Source organism: Melopsittacus undulatus, chromosome 1 (genome assembly GCF_012275295.1).
Source record: "Melopsittacus undulatus isolate bMelUnd1 chromosome 1, bMelUnd1.mat.Z, whole genome shotgun sequence".
NCBI lineage: Eukaryota > Metazoa > Chordata > Aves > Psittaciformes > Psittaculidae > Melopsittacus > Melopsittacus undulatus.
The window spans coordinates 53,761,743-53,777,533 of NC_047527.1; positions in this window are offsets into that span (position 1 = coordinate 53,761,743).

Sequence of the window (15,791 nt, forward strand, 5' to 3'; positions counted from 1 at the left end):
TCATTAAGAGCTGTATTGATAGGACAAGAGGTAACAGGTCAAAACTTAAACAGGGAAAGTTCAGGTTGGATATAAGGAAGAAATTCTTTACTGTGAGGGTGGTGAGGCACTGGAATGGGTTGCCCAAGGAGGTTGTGAATGCTCCATCCCTGGCGGTGTTCAAGGCCAGGTTGGCCAGAGCCTGGGGAACATGGTCTAGTGTGAGGCATCCCTGCCCATGGCAGAGTGGCTGGAATTAGATGATCTAAGGTCCTTTCAAACCCAAACCATTGTACAATTCTATGATTCTATGACTGTCCTAATTCCAGCTAGTGAAAATAATTCAAGTGTTGCAGCAGTTTGGGATACCTCCTTGCATGAGCCCACTGTAAAGCATTTACTTTTCTGTTCCATAATACCAATCTGACTTCTTTCAGTCTCTGTGTTTCAAAAACATGGCCCCTAACGGCCCATGAAAAAGTTCAAAGCAGGTCACAGACTGCTGTGGGGTGAGAACAGACTGTATTAATTGTCTGCAGTGGGAAAACCCAGTTGCTACCAGCAATTAAAGGAGGCTGATAGTTCTTTGGCTGATGTAAACACTTGTAGCCAGTAATTACAGATATTGCATATTCCCCAGACCTGAAGAAATTGAACTGCTGCCATTTTGTCTGAGAAGTGGTAACTGACAGCTTAATTGACTTTTTAAGATGGAGAATGGGAATTCAAGCTGCATGCTAACAGTAAAGTTACGAATTGTAAATGAACATTTTTTATAATGGCAGAGAAGTTTTTAAAAAGCAACATATGCAGTGTGGACTGAAGTCCAGGGGTCTCATACTCAAGAGTCTGGCAGCAAGACTCAAGGGAAAGAACTTCTTTTCAAACATTTGAGAGGCACTGCTCTGCCATATAACTACCACACAAAACAAGAGGAATGATCAGGGCAGGGACGAAGTGAGTGAAGGATAAAACTGAAAATATCATACAGATTTAAGTGACATACGTTAAAGGAGTGGAAGAAGAAGGGAAAAATTATTACCTTTAATTTCTATTTCCTTCCCTTCTCAATTCTTTTGGCTGGCTATGCCTAAATATTTGTGAATATAGCTAAAAAAACAAGTAAGTACTATGCCCTTCCCCATTACTTAGGCAAGTCAGTAATTCTTCCTACACAAACCTGTCAGTCCAACTTCTCAAGCAGCTTTTCTCTGTGGAACATTTGTTCCTGTTCTTGTGCCATGAGTTTCATCTCCTTGATTCTTTGCTATTGTTGGCTGAACTGGTGGGATGAGAGAAGGCATTAGCAGAGGAGCATGAGGATTCTGGGGACAGCCAGCCTTGGGGGTTTCTTCAGTACCCAAGAAGAAGATGAAGAAAGATAAAAAAATAAGTGAAGAAGCTTGAGCTCTTCAAAACGTCAGAGCTCTGCTCTGTTCTTGTGCAGAGGGGACATTTCAAAACTCCACAAAGGAGTCTGAGTCTGGGTTGGAAGAAAACTTGAAAGTCATCTAGTCCAACCCCACTGTTATGGGAAGAGATATCTTTCATTAGATCAAATTGCTCAGAGTCTTGTCCAAGCTGACTCTAAACACTTCATGAATGGGGCTTCACCACCCTCATCGTAAAAAAAAAATCTTTCTTATGTCCAATCTAGATCTACCCTTTTAAAAATAATTTCAAATTGTTGCCACTTGTCCTGTCAATATAAGCTCTGGTAAAGACTCTTTCTCTATCTTTCTTATAAGTCCCCTTTTTATATTGACAGGCAGCAACATGGTCCCTCCAGGACCTTCTCTTCTCCAGGCTGAACAAGCCCAACTCTCTTAGCGTCTCTACATAGGAGAGGTGCTCCAGCCCTCTGGTCATTTTTGTGTCCCTCCTCTGGACCTGCTCTAACAGGTCCATGTCTTTCTTGTGCTGAGGACCCCAAAGCTGGATGCAGTACTCCAGGTGGGGTTTTACCAGAGCGGAGTAAAGGGGGAGAATCACCTCCTCAACCTTCTGGCCATGCTTCTTTTGATGCAGCCCAGGATACAGTGGGCTTTCTGGGCTGCAAGTGCACATTTCCTGCTCACATTCAGTTTTTCATCCACAAATACCCCCAAGTCCCTCTCCTCTCTCAATCTCTCAATCCTCTCTGTCTCAATCCATTCATTGCACGGCCTGTATCTCTGTTTGGGATTGGCCTGACTAACACGAAGGACCTTGTACTTGGTCTTGTTGAACTTCATAGGGTTTGCATGGGCCTACTCCTTAAGCCTATCAAGGTCCCTCTGGATGGCATTCCTTCCCCCTTGCACATCAACTGCACCACGCAGCTTAGTGTTATTGGCAAACTTGCTGAGGGTGCACTCAATCCCACTCTTCTCTGATGTTAATGAAAATATTAAATAGTATTCATCTCAGTAACAATGAAGGGATCTTGACTAAAGGGAAAAGTCTCCAGCTCCTTCAGGACAATAAAATATGAAATTCTAATGAATATGTCTCTTCTGTGACAAGCTTTTTCCTGCCAGAGCGCAGGGACCCTGCAGCAGGATATTAAGGAACAGAAAATTCCACTTCAGGTGACCCCTAGAGGATTTTTCTAATACATATAACATCTAATAAAACTAAGAAGAAAAGATATCCTATATTAATTCCTATTTCAGTGAACATATTTCTTTCTTTCCTATTCCTGCCTACAGAAGCCATGTCATAGTGAATTTCTTGAAATACTAGTTCAGGTCTAGTCAGACAATGCAGTCTGAATACAGCTGCATTATTAGCCATAGAGCTATTTTTAGTACACAATTTTCTTCACTTCAGATTTGAATATTGTGCACATGAAATCTAAAAATCATGTTCTGCTCACTGTGCCCTTGGAACAGCTAAACTCGCTTTGAGGGTTTTGTCCAAGACCCCCTGGAAGCTGTACTAATTAATGCTGTTAATTGCTATGAAGCCTTTAGTTGGGTACTATCAGGCATCTGACTAAGCTGGAAGCTGAGAACTACATATGCAAATGTACACTTCATGAGTTATATTGCATAACAGGAACATAAAAGATAGATAAAAATGTGTTAAAGAGATGTAGCTCAGTATTTTCCAATTCTTTAATGCACAATATAAACTCACGGTAGAAGTAGCGGTTTTGACATCCTAAAAGGGAACTAAATTTCACACTACATAGGAAGAAACTTGATTTTCTGTCATGATCTAACCAGAGATCTTTGACTACCACGGGAAGTTTTCTTAGTCTAAGAAATATATTTAGCTGGGTAGACACAGCATAGCCAAAGATTCAGTTCTGCCTTCCATATATCAAGCAGAAGTCTGCAACCACCCTGGGAATGGAGGAAATCCCACAAGTTAAAAGCCTAATGAGAAAAGTACATTGATATTAACAGCTAATTAAGAAGCAAATTATTAGTGGATTGTGGGATTGGTAGCCATCCTTATGTCTTAAGCCTTCCTTCCTCTACTACATTTGGAGTTTACTATATAAACTGTTTCATTATTTGTTTTGATAGCAACAAAATGCCTTCTAAAATGGGAGATCAAAAAGGCCATCATTTCCATACCACTAATGGTAAGACTATGTAGGCTAAAAACGCGAACATGATCTAATCAAGGTCTGAAATATAATAGATCAGAAAAGTTGATAACAGTAACAAAATTCTGAACATATTTTCCATCTTACTGAACACTGTAATGGTAGTCTCATCTTGCTCAGCATTATTAAAGATCAAGTGCTCTGATCTACTCCATTTTGTTGTGTCAAGAAAGGAATATGGCTGGTGCACAGAGTGACTTTCAAGATAGGTTATTTATTATCACTAGCATTTATGTTCATTTAAACAACTTTTGGCAAGATGAGTCTTTGTTCCTTAATGGCAGCTGTGCCTAATGGAATCTCTGAGACTAAATGGTATAGCTTCAAAATTAGACCATGTAGTTCTGGGACTGGTACTGGAATGTGCATTATTTCTTAGGTAATGTGATAATATACATAAAAAACAGCAAGAGAAAATTAAACAGTCCTATAAAATATAGGATGACAGGAAGTCCAGCCTTAATTCTTGTGCAAGAAACTGCAACTCACAGTAACTTCCAAGCAATACTTGGAACAACAGCTGCAAAATAAGTTTCACGTAGTACCTGAAATTTGGTAGTATGAAAATTAATTAAATACCTGACAGTTTCCTGACACCAAAAAGAGTAACCTCACACAATGACATTTAAATTTTCCTTTAAACATTTATGAAGTACCAGTGTGAGAACAGAACATTACCTGCAGAACAATGGTTGAAAAGGGACCTGATGCAAGAAACACAGTGAAGGCTCCTGCCCAGTGTTCACCAGTACTCTCCTCAGCCCTGAAAGGCCCTTCACAGAATCACAGAATCCCAAGGGTTGTAAGGGACCTCAAAAGATCATCTAGTCCAACCCCCCTACAAGAGCAGGGTAACCTAGAGTACATCACACAGGAACTTGTCCAGGCAGGCCTTGAATATCTCCAGCGTAGGAGACTCCACAACCTCCCTGGGCAACCTGATCCAGTGCTCTGTCACTCTTACAGTAAAGAAGTTCTTCCTGATGTTAATGTGGAACCTCCTATGCTCCAGTTAACACCCATTGCCCTTTGTCCTGTCACTGGATATCACTGAAAAAAGCCTAGCTCCATCATCCTGACACACACCCTTTACATATTTGTAAACACTGATGAGGTCACCCCTCAGTCTCCTCTCCAAGCTAAAGAGACCCAGCTCCCTCAGCCTCTCCTCATAAGGGAGGTGTTCCACTCCTTTAATCATCTCTGTGGCTCTGTGCTGGACTCTTTCAAGCAATTCCCTGTCCTTCTTGAACTGAGGGGCCCAGAACTGGATGCAATATTCCAGATGCGGCCTCACCAAGGCAGAGTAGAGGGGGAGGAGAACCTCTCTTGCTCTACCAACCACACTCTTTCTAATGCAACCCTAGGATGCCATTTGCCTTGGCCACAGGGGCACTTTGCTGGCTCATGGTCATCCTCCTATCCACCAGGACCCCCAGGTCCCTTTCCCCTTCACTCCTTTCCAGCAGGTCAACCCCCAACCTGTACTGGTACATGGGGTTGTTCTTCCCCAGATGCAAGACTCTACACTTGCCCTTGTTGAATTTCATCAAGTTTCTCCCTGCCCAACTCTCCAGCCTGTCCAGGTCTCGCTGAATGGCAACACAGCCTTCTGGTGTGTCAGCCACTCCTCCCAGTTTAGTGTCATCAGCGAACTTGCTGAGGGTACACTCAGTTCCCTCATCCAGGTCGTTGATGAAAATATTAAACAGCACTGGTCCCAGCACCGACCCCTGAGGGACTCCACTAGTCACAGACCTCCAGCTAGATTCTGCCCCATTGACGAGGCTGTCACTCATGCACTCAGTGGTACATGAAGATCTTTTACTCCATATATTCAAACCATATACTTGTTTCTGATGTATTGTGCTATTTTTGAGTGATCAGTCTGAATTTCATGGCATGAAAGCCAGCGTCACTAGAAAATGGTGGTGTCCCTTGCAAAGCTATGCAAGATTGTTAAAATACCTACATTAAAAAAAACTTGCAAAAGGATGTTTTGTTGCTGAAGACTTTTACTTTGTACATACAGAAGAATAGAAGATTTGTAAACACTCTTTCCTCTTCATTTCTAATATCAGTGTCTTTTTTTCCCATTACTGTTACACTTATTCTTTCTTTCCATCTCCCAGCTTCAATACCTGGCAGTGGAATGTAAGTCTTGCTATGTAAAGGACCATGAAGAAGTTCTGACCTCTCTGTTTCCCACTCCAGCTGTCATGCCATCCTGTAGCTTCCTAAATTTGCAGAGGATTTGGCACAAGCAGAAATTACCATTAAAATAATGAAATAGACCAGACAAACATCTGTATTGCTCTATGGCAGCACAGGCTCTCCTAGCTATCTCTACTAAGAAATTTCAGTTTTCACCCACTCAGCTCTTTCTGCAGGTGAGAATTCAGTGACAATAGGTCAGATTTCCAAACGCATCCAGGCATATAAAATCTGTCTAAGCAGGATAGTACCAGGACCCATTGGAACAAAGCAGCTGTGCTGGAGCCTAGTTATGTATCAGAAACCTGAATATCCCCCAGTTCTGTTCCAAATATCTATTATATCTTTTGGCAACATATTAAAATGGTTTTCTTCGCAGTCTATCACTTGATAGACTTGTACCACTTCTAAAAGCTACTGGCTGGGTGGCCAGTACCTACCAGCCCAAAACATCTTACCCACTGAAATACTCTGGTTCAAACCAGTTAGGTCTTGTTCCACTTAAAACAGCTCCCTGCATCTCCCCATGAGCTGTAAATTGGCCCAGACTGATAACATGTTCGAGGTAATGTAAATCTCAAGATTTGCTTAAGGCTGCAGCACCACAAATGAGTGGGAGTGCTGCAAATTCCATAAACAGGGCCCAAGAGGGTGAAACTGTGACCATAACCGAGATGACAAGGACTATGCAAGTGTATGAAATATGTCTAGGGTAGGACCAAGAACCCTATTTTAGTCATGCTGATCTCAGACTGACAGCCAAACTACCAACAGAAACAGTGGAGAAATACATCAAGATGGATGGTGATGAGACTGCAACACAGAGGTATGCCCAAAGGTTTACCACAGAGGTGGTAGTTGAACTCATGGTCAAAGATGGGACTAGATTGTGTGTCAGAAAGAGAACCAAGGGCAGAATTTTTCATCATCCCTTGAAAAGTAGATGATGGGGCTCCACAAATCTCGAATGAGAATCAATTTGTTCATACATATATTAGTACAAAACCGGAGATTATTTCTCCTTTACTTGTTTTAATTCATTTTTCATTCATATCTTGCAGCAGTAATTTTCTGTTCTACAAGCAGAAACTTTTCTGAGACATGCTGCTTTCCAACCTCACTCTGCATGTATTCTGCCTCATCTACCTAAATATACTCACTGGGAACAAAGACATGATTGTATTAGACCAGTGGTCCCTCTGTTCTAGAAAGCTGTTTCAAGCTGTAGTTAGCACCAGATGTTTCCTAAGGAAGCATCCTCATGGTCAAAATATTGAATATCCTCAATGAATGTTCCAATGCACTAAATGCAAGGAACACTACCAAGTATGCATGACATATGTCTTTTTTGCATACCTTTTTACTATCCTTCCTAAGGATAGAACAATAGTATTCCACAGTGAATTATAACACCTTCTGTCACTTGTCTGTTAAAATTTTGACAGATTTAACAAGGTGGTGTTTAATTTAACTACTCACAAAAAAAAAACCCAACTTAGCATTTTTTTTTCAGTTTAAAGCACTGCAGTGATTTGTCTAATGCTGAGAACCTAAAACAAATTGGTGAGTGCTCTAAATTCTCACAAGACTCAACGGAGGCTGGAGTCTTTTGAGAACAATTCCTAAATCCACAGTTCTGAAGCTTTTCAGAACCCAGATTATTTGCCTTTCTCCTATGAAACTGTCATTGCTTTCATTAACAGTTTTGTCATAATGTAGTGGATCTTGACACCTCACTGTGCAAAATTACATAAAATGGGACCTATCATCTATAGCCATTTAAATACTGGGTGAAGTCATGCCCGTACAGATCAGACTGCATGGTAAAGAGTTTAGGGTGGGGGTTTTTACATAGGAAATCAGAAAGTAAAACTTTTTCATAATGCATTTTTTCATTTTCTATTTGCTTGTTTCTGAATTCTATTTCCACTTGTTTAATCAGCCTGTTTCTGTCTTTTGAGACTCCCAAAAGCTTATTCCTTCAATCATAACACATATATGAGCTGTCTCCTGAGCCGTATCTCTGTGCCAAATAACTGTTGAGGAGCTAGTATAAAGTCCTTGTTTCATTCAAAGCAGGTTTTAAATTTTAGCAAATGTTCTGAATTATACGAAAAATGTCTCTGAGTTTACTTCCTTTTCCATATTAATCATTTCTTTGCATAAAGTATTTTTACTTTTCAGAAAGCCTGAGAAATTACAAAGCTCACAACGAAGCAGAGATAGAACACATGCTAATTTTGAAACAGGAGGCAGGTCTTTCTTAATAATTTTATCAAGCTGTCATCTCAGAGTGGCCACCTCTGAGAAGCTGTCAACTTCACTGATATAAATGAAGCTGGAATAAGGGAAGATTGCCAAACTCTGGCTGTTCCAAAGGACCACAAGCAACTGCCACTACCAGTTCAAGGGGCAGTGTAATGAGCATGAGCTTCTAGTATTCTGGGCACGCCTCAGTGCTCTTCAAAACTCTGGAGCTCTGTAGAAAACTGTAGTTGAATACGTTGGTGGTATGCTGACTACAAAATTGTGTCTTGTGCAAGCAATCAAATTGTGGACCACTTCAAGTGGTTTTAACTGTTCTGTATGTACAATACTTATTTCTACTTTGAATTAGTCTACTTTCATCTTCCAGCTGCTGTTTGCCAGAGTATTTTCTCCCAATATACAGATCCTCATCAGGATGAAGATGTGACAGAATTACAGTAATATTCCACCACAATTCCTGTAAACAGGAATGTGTCAATTCGTGTGCATTTTGAAGCGTTAACAGAAAAGTAACTGATCTGTAAACATATTTATAAGATAACTTCCTTTCCACAAAGTGACAGTTGTTTTTAGGTTTCCACTCTTCCAACAGCTTTAAAAAAACATTACTGGAATTTGAGACTATAACTGATAGGGGTGGAGACTGATAGAGCACCACCAGAAAAAAGACTAAAGCATTGAGTGACCTGAAGGAAGGAAGTAAAAAAGCTGGAAAATGTTAAAAAGAACAGAAGCATATCTTAAAGCAATCAGAGAAATTAGCCCAAAGTAACAGAGACGCTGAGCTAAAGGAGGAAGAGCATGTTACAAGGAGGTAGAATGTGTGTTAGGAAGTTACATCCTCAAACAAATGAAAATGAAGGATATAACTACACAGATGCGTGAAGTTACCACATTTCTATAGATGTTTAAAAACCTACATGCAGAGGAGGGGGTTGGTGCTACTGTACAGAGGTAGCCAGGATGCACAAAAAGATTGAATATTCATCAGACTACACGTTACATGCCTATGCACAGGTTTAGTATGTGTCTGCACAGGTGCACAACTTTTCCAAATGCATCCCAAAACAGCCTTAGTCTTCTTTCGACCTGTTCAAAACCTTTGTGTGCATATACACAGCCAAATGCCTATCCACAACTAGGCTATATGAGAGGTCTGGCTGACTTCAACTGAATAAAGCCTCTATGAAGAAGATAATTATTTCTTTAGAGAATTCTGAATAAACAGTCATTATGTCATCCAATTATTTTTGTCTTTTAATGGACAGTAAAATTATACCATATATCTAAAACATGTTTGGAAAAAGAACTGTATCACCATTGTCTTTATTCTCACATATAAGATGATGCATTTTCTGTGGTTATGCATGTAGTCTTACCCCACACGTCTTCAATCAACAAACATTTTCCAGATGTTTAATATTATGAGTAATTTAATGGAAAGCATATAGTGAGGTCTGCATTTGTCAACACGGAGAACCTCATCACTTTGCAAGCCCTGAGAGTATTCTAGAGTATCACAAAGGGTCTATTAATAAAATAAAGTCTTAATCAAAGTAACCCAAGCAAAGTATCATATAAAAAAATGATTGGCTAGTGCTGGTAGATTCACACTAAAAGTGATGCAAACACAATGTCTGGGACAAAAGCCTGAAATTTTTAAAACTCTATTTGTAGTTATCTATAAAACCTCCAAATTCTAAAAAACTGATTACTCATCCATTTAAACACAGGCCTTGGCTTTCATAACATTTTGTTTTGTGGGCTTTTCTTAGCCAAAAAAAGAAGAAGCAAATTGATATTACATACATGTGAAAATGCCCATAGAAAGTACATAACAGCATTACAATCATCAGGATGCAATTTGGCCACAATATAGTTGTAATGCTACTATTGTGGCTATTCAAGCAATCATGATCAAGTCTTTAACGAATTTAATATTTGTTTAATGCAAACCTTCAACATTGAAATGGATTGCTCAGTCTGTTCAAAAGGAAATACTACCACTTTCTGAATCTGCACTATACAGTTTCTTCTTTTTTCTTACCTTTCCTTGCAGCAACAAGGAAGATCCTTCCTTCCGTGTATTTACTGAGCAAACTAAGCAGCAGCATTTCTCATCAGACAAGATGTCAGCTACAGGTAGAACAGACACTTCGTAAAGCTCTAGAAATTATCAACTTCTCTTTTTGTTTTAAGAAACATTTTAATCATTCCACTGTAACTAAAATCAGAGCACTTTAATTGTTGGTTTTCTACCTGGATTAAAATTAGTCTCTCCAGGCATGCCATATTAAGTACTTGCAGTTAGTGGGTGTAGATTCACAGACTAACAATATTTAATTAGAGCTACATGTCCTACCTACTGATTTACCAGTACTTCAGAGGACTTCTATATCGATTTTAGTTTCACTCTTCACTCACCACCATATATTATAAGTTAAGTTTCAAATGTAATTCTTAGAGAAAATAATTTATAGAATCAGATTCCAACAATGGATAACTAAATTTCTGAAACTTGCACAAAAGAAAACTTGTCCTGGGGTGTTTAAGAATGGATAGAGAAAACCCCTTTTCACAGACCAGATAGGAAGCAACTTCTCCATTAAATCTGCATAAATGAATAAATAAATAAATATTATGAGGCTGTTTTTGGGAAGCAGAGGTTTTGAGAATGTGGCACAATGAGAGCTATTGACTAGCTTAGATATTAATCCTTAGCTTATGGGATGTCCCTGCCTATCCCTGAGACTACCAGCTTGATTTACTCCTGGCTTTATCAACCCTAAAACCAGCAGGAATGAACTTTGAAATTCCTCACAAAAAATTAGAACTGAAAGGTGGCATCAGAAAGCAAAGTGCTTATAAAGTAGAAAAACTATCGCTAATTTCAATTTTTAAAATAATTTAAATGAGGAGTGTGGAAAACTTATTTTTGTGTCAGCTTCCTGTAAGATCAGAAAAGCAGATCTGAATCACCCACTGTGCGGCCATGTACTGCAGTAGCCCCTAAAGGCAGCTGCCCTGAAGAGCAAGCAGCTGGAAAAGCACACACAGTATGTTTAAATCACGCCTCTCAGCTTGGATGCTGCTTTCAGCTACAGCTGTGAAATAATCAAGAAACTGAGAAACAACTGAGGAATAACTTCACTAGGAAACTGTTGAACTCCTGAGTAGGAAATACTTTTCCCTTCAGAGGTACCGTTAGCTCTCCTTTACTATTGCAGGTCAAAATTTACTTCCTAGACATGTTTATACACCCCTTAGGCACTTCCTCCAGTATGAGAAAGTCCTAGGAAGGGATTCAGTTCAAGCCATTTTTCCTATTACCAGTGACTCAAAGCTTCAGGGGTTTTCCCACTGCCTTCTTATAATGGGCTGGGTTACAAACCCCAGAAATAGACCTTCTCCCTTGAGGATCCATTCACCCATGCAGGAACAGCCCGTGGCTGGTGCTGGCTGACCTCGCCTCATCAAAAGCAGGGGAAGCAAGCTGAGGCTTTGACCCTCTAATTTGATTGATTTCCTTGGACTTGAGTCAGTCTGCTCTCGGTACAACAGAGCGGCCTTTCTCTGCTAATGTCATTCACAAACCCTTATTCCTAGGAGTGGGATGGCTACGCAGGGCACTCGCACCCTCTTGTGGTCCACAGCAGGGGCCCTGCAGGAGGCCATCCTGCTCTCCCAGGCATCCCCGTCTCCCAGGAAGTGCCCTGCACAGTTGGACAGATGTTTGGAGCCCAGCCCAGCCAGCCGGAGTCTGGGGAAAGCAATGAAGGTGTCTGTTGATGAGTTCAAGGAACTTCGAAATAGCTACTGGTTGCTCTTTCAAAGGTCTGCAAAGAGACAAGGTGTTTCCCTAGACTGATGGAGACATCTTTTTGAAAGATTCAATCCAACCCAATAATCCTTCTTAGTCCCTAAAGTTTTAGAGTTAAAAATCCATTTCCATTATCACAAACACAGGCAAACGACATTTCAGTGAAAAACTCAACAGTTATTAAATAGATATATCAGATCCTCACCCATATCTTTAGCTGTCATACACTGCCTGGCTAGGCAGACAAACAACAAGTTTTAAGGAAATGGATCAATAAATTAAATTTAATATGTGCCTTTCTAATACAGCTCAATTTAAAACTACTTTTGTTTAAAGTGTACTTTTATTTTAAAGTCAAAAGGAAACAAACTATTGAATGTCTAATGTAGAAATAATATCAGATTTCAAAGATATGGAAAACATTATTTCAACAAGTTTCTAACATTGTTAATTGTGTTTTAATAAATCATAATTTTAAAAACATATTTCCTTTAATATATTTGACCATGAGGATTTTATGTTAACTTTATTACTTCCAGTTAACGTAGCTACTTAGCTACTCTCAACTATTTCAATTCATAGTTAAAATGCAAATTAAATTATAATGAAAAGCTAAGCGGTACAATTATGTTGTATCAGGGTTTATGTTGTGTCGTTTAGGGTAATGTTAATCATTCAGTTGTCATAACTAGAGGTTCAGCTTTTAAAAAATGCCACAGAAAAAGTAGGAGAAACCACAGAGAAAATGTCCCAGCAAATTCTCCCCACTCCCAGTGACACATTTCTGCTATGAATCATACTCTATAGGAGTAAGACCTATATAAAAAGATGCCCTGGATTATTTCCTGCACAATTTCTTGGGCAAATCCTAGACCAGCTGGAAAAAAAAATAAAAAAAATAAAAATCAGTAGGGTCAAAAAGCACCTGCCTCATTTTTGTGTTTAATAGAAACATCTGAGTCTTTCTTGGGTTATTACTGCATTACTGTCACCTAGAGACAAATTCAATAGAAGTAGAGTACTTCTGTAAATGACAGCTCATATAGATTGCCAGCCACTTTTAACGGGATTTGTAAGTAACCATTTTACATCCGAGTACATCCCAAGTATAGCACCATAAAAATCACTGTGTGTGACTTAGAAGTAGCTTTCTTTTAAAATAAAAGATTTAGAAGTAAAATTCAAATGCTTTTATATATATACTCATAGATATACACATATATATATGCACACACATACATATATATATAGTGCATGTATGTGTAAAGACAATGTAGTTTTGGAAATTTGAAGTAAGAGGAAAACAGAAAATGGAAAAAAAAGAGCAAAATGTTCTGGGCCCACAAAATTAATCTTTTAATTAAAATTGTGTGAAAAACTAATTTATTCAGCTGGATGGAAAAACTTCAGATGAACCACAAAGTTGTGTGAAATCAAGACTCTCATCCTCCAAGACTTGTTCCCATTTGGAGGGAAAGAAATGAAGATTATTTTTTTCCTCAGTTTACCTGCATTTGGGGTTAGAGAAAAGCTGGTTGAACTTTAATTTCAAAACTCACCATCCCAACAAGAAGACAAAACCCCAAAAGCCAGTCAGAGAGCAATGCCTTTTCACACATCTGGCTGGTAAGGTTGCCTCCTAAGGCCCATTCTGCTTGCTCAACACAGAGCAGCTCTTGAATTGCACTAAATCCACAGGCAGGGAGCAATTGAGCTGCCATCTGTTCTCCAGATCAGCCAGTGGGATGGTTGCAAAACACCACTTTAGTCTCTTAGGTGTTTACTATGTAATCATTTCAGACAGAAAATCACAAGAGTTCCTCCAACACATAAAGAATTCCAAAAAATTCTGGTCAAAAAACCCCAAGAATAGGAACACATTTTGGTTAATGCTTCCACTGCAGAATGCACGTTGATTCCCACTCAGCATGATCTCTTGTTACAATAACTGTATGCAGTTTAATATTTTTATTAGCTGAAAAGTATATTTATTTTGACTCGTTCTGTTACTAGCTGAACATTTCATGTAACTCCTCAAAGAGTCACAATTTTTTACATGACCATCATACCCCAAACAGATTTCTACAGTCTGTGCAAGAGAACAACATCTAGAAGTATTTTAATGCAAAAAAAAAACTGAATGCATTTTGTGCTGTGATAGTGAAAGGCTCTGCACTAACATGAAGCTGTCATCCTCTTATAGCCACAGACTAGAAAGTGCCAAGAGGCTGGCAAAGGAATGGTCTTTACTGTCCCTGAATTCATCCCAATCTTGTCTTAGGGAGCAAGATGTTGCTGTTGAGTTAGAGAGTTGCAGTGGTGGATGCTCATCACCATGGACTTTACTGCGGGGCCACAGAGCCAGTTTTAAGCACAGAATTTCTAGGCAAGCCTCCATAAAGTGGCTGGTTCCATCAGAAGACTTGAAAAATTATGTCAAGGTGACTACATGTCCTTATATTTCCTTTATTGTGAGCAGGTGCCGCTTTCAGCTTGCCTTTGATGCAGAAGAGTCAGGAAAAGGTTTGGGGTTTTGTAATATATTGCATTAGCACCAGTCTTGCCAAAAAGATGTCAATAGTCCAGAGACTGCTACAGAGTTATAAAGAGGTATTACTAATGCACCTCTCTGTAGCATCAAAGCATTTGTCTTTATGATCTAAATTACTTAAATCATTACAGCCAAATCAGAGTATCTACTACACTGTAAAGCAGAAAATTATTAATCTCTTGGGATATTCTGTTTTCTACTATATCAAATCTAGGAATTTGTTGTGTTTTTCAAAGTTCTGTATAAAATTAAGATTTGTATTTTTTTTTACTTTCTACTCAGCAATATCCCAAGCTGAAGGGAGGGGGGAATAAGGTTGTTTATTCAATATTTGAATATTTGAATAAATAATAACCTTCTCTGCTACTGCTTGAAAAAATATTTCTCATCCCCATTTTTTAAAAGAAATCAGACACAGACATCGGATTAAAAATTTCGTGTATGTAAATCTGTAATAACAAAAAAAAAATAAATAAAAAGTATCAAGGAGGATAGCCAACAAATTGTATTATGTCAGGAGGCAACTCTGCCAATATCCAAACTTTCATTTTTTCCATCTAGGAATGCAAATGTTTTTGCAATCCCTATCCATAGTCACCTGTCTTTTCTGGTGGTGTGGTTTTATGATATTTGCACACTATCAGTAATAAATGAAAAATAAGCAATAGACATTGAAAGCACCTAATAATGATTGTTTCATTTTAAGTTGTAGACATTTGAGAAGTACTTGGTCATAGCTGATATTAAACCACATCAAGCATTAAAGAACAGGCTTGGGGAACACATCTCTCTCTGTAAGGTTGAAAATTAGTCTTAACTTTTATCACAGTTATGGAGGTCAGCAATTTCCCAGTTTCAGAGGGCAGGGGAGCTAACACTCATAGTTCCTAGCACCACTTAGCTATAGCCACACTTAATTGACCATATTAGTAACTGCACTTCTCAATGTGATTCTCTGGATCATAAAACTGTCCAAAAGCACTATCAAGGCAAATGAAGCATTTTCATATGGCCTTTAGTTCCAGTAGGTGCCTGTTTCCTCTGTGACCTCCCAGGTCTTGGTTTAAGAACATACCAAGACCGGCAGCACCGGCTGTTGTACAAAGCTATACTGCCTGTTACTGTCTGTGATAGTTCACATGGATAAGGGCTATGGAGTAGGGCTGAGACTATCAAAGCAAGTGACTTCTCACTCTCCTAAGCACTCACAAAATACAACCAGAAGATGCAAAATACCTGCAGTCAGAAATCAGTCTGGTTAATGCATTTCCTGTGACTGCTACAAGAGATGGCTGCTCTAAATAGGTGTTTGCCTCAGTTTGGTCTTGAACACTGAGAAATTAAATCCATCACAAGGACAA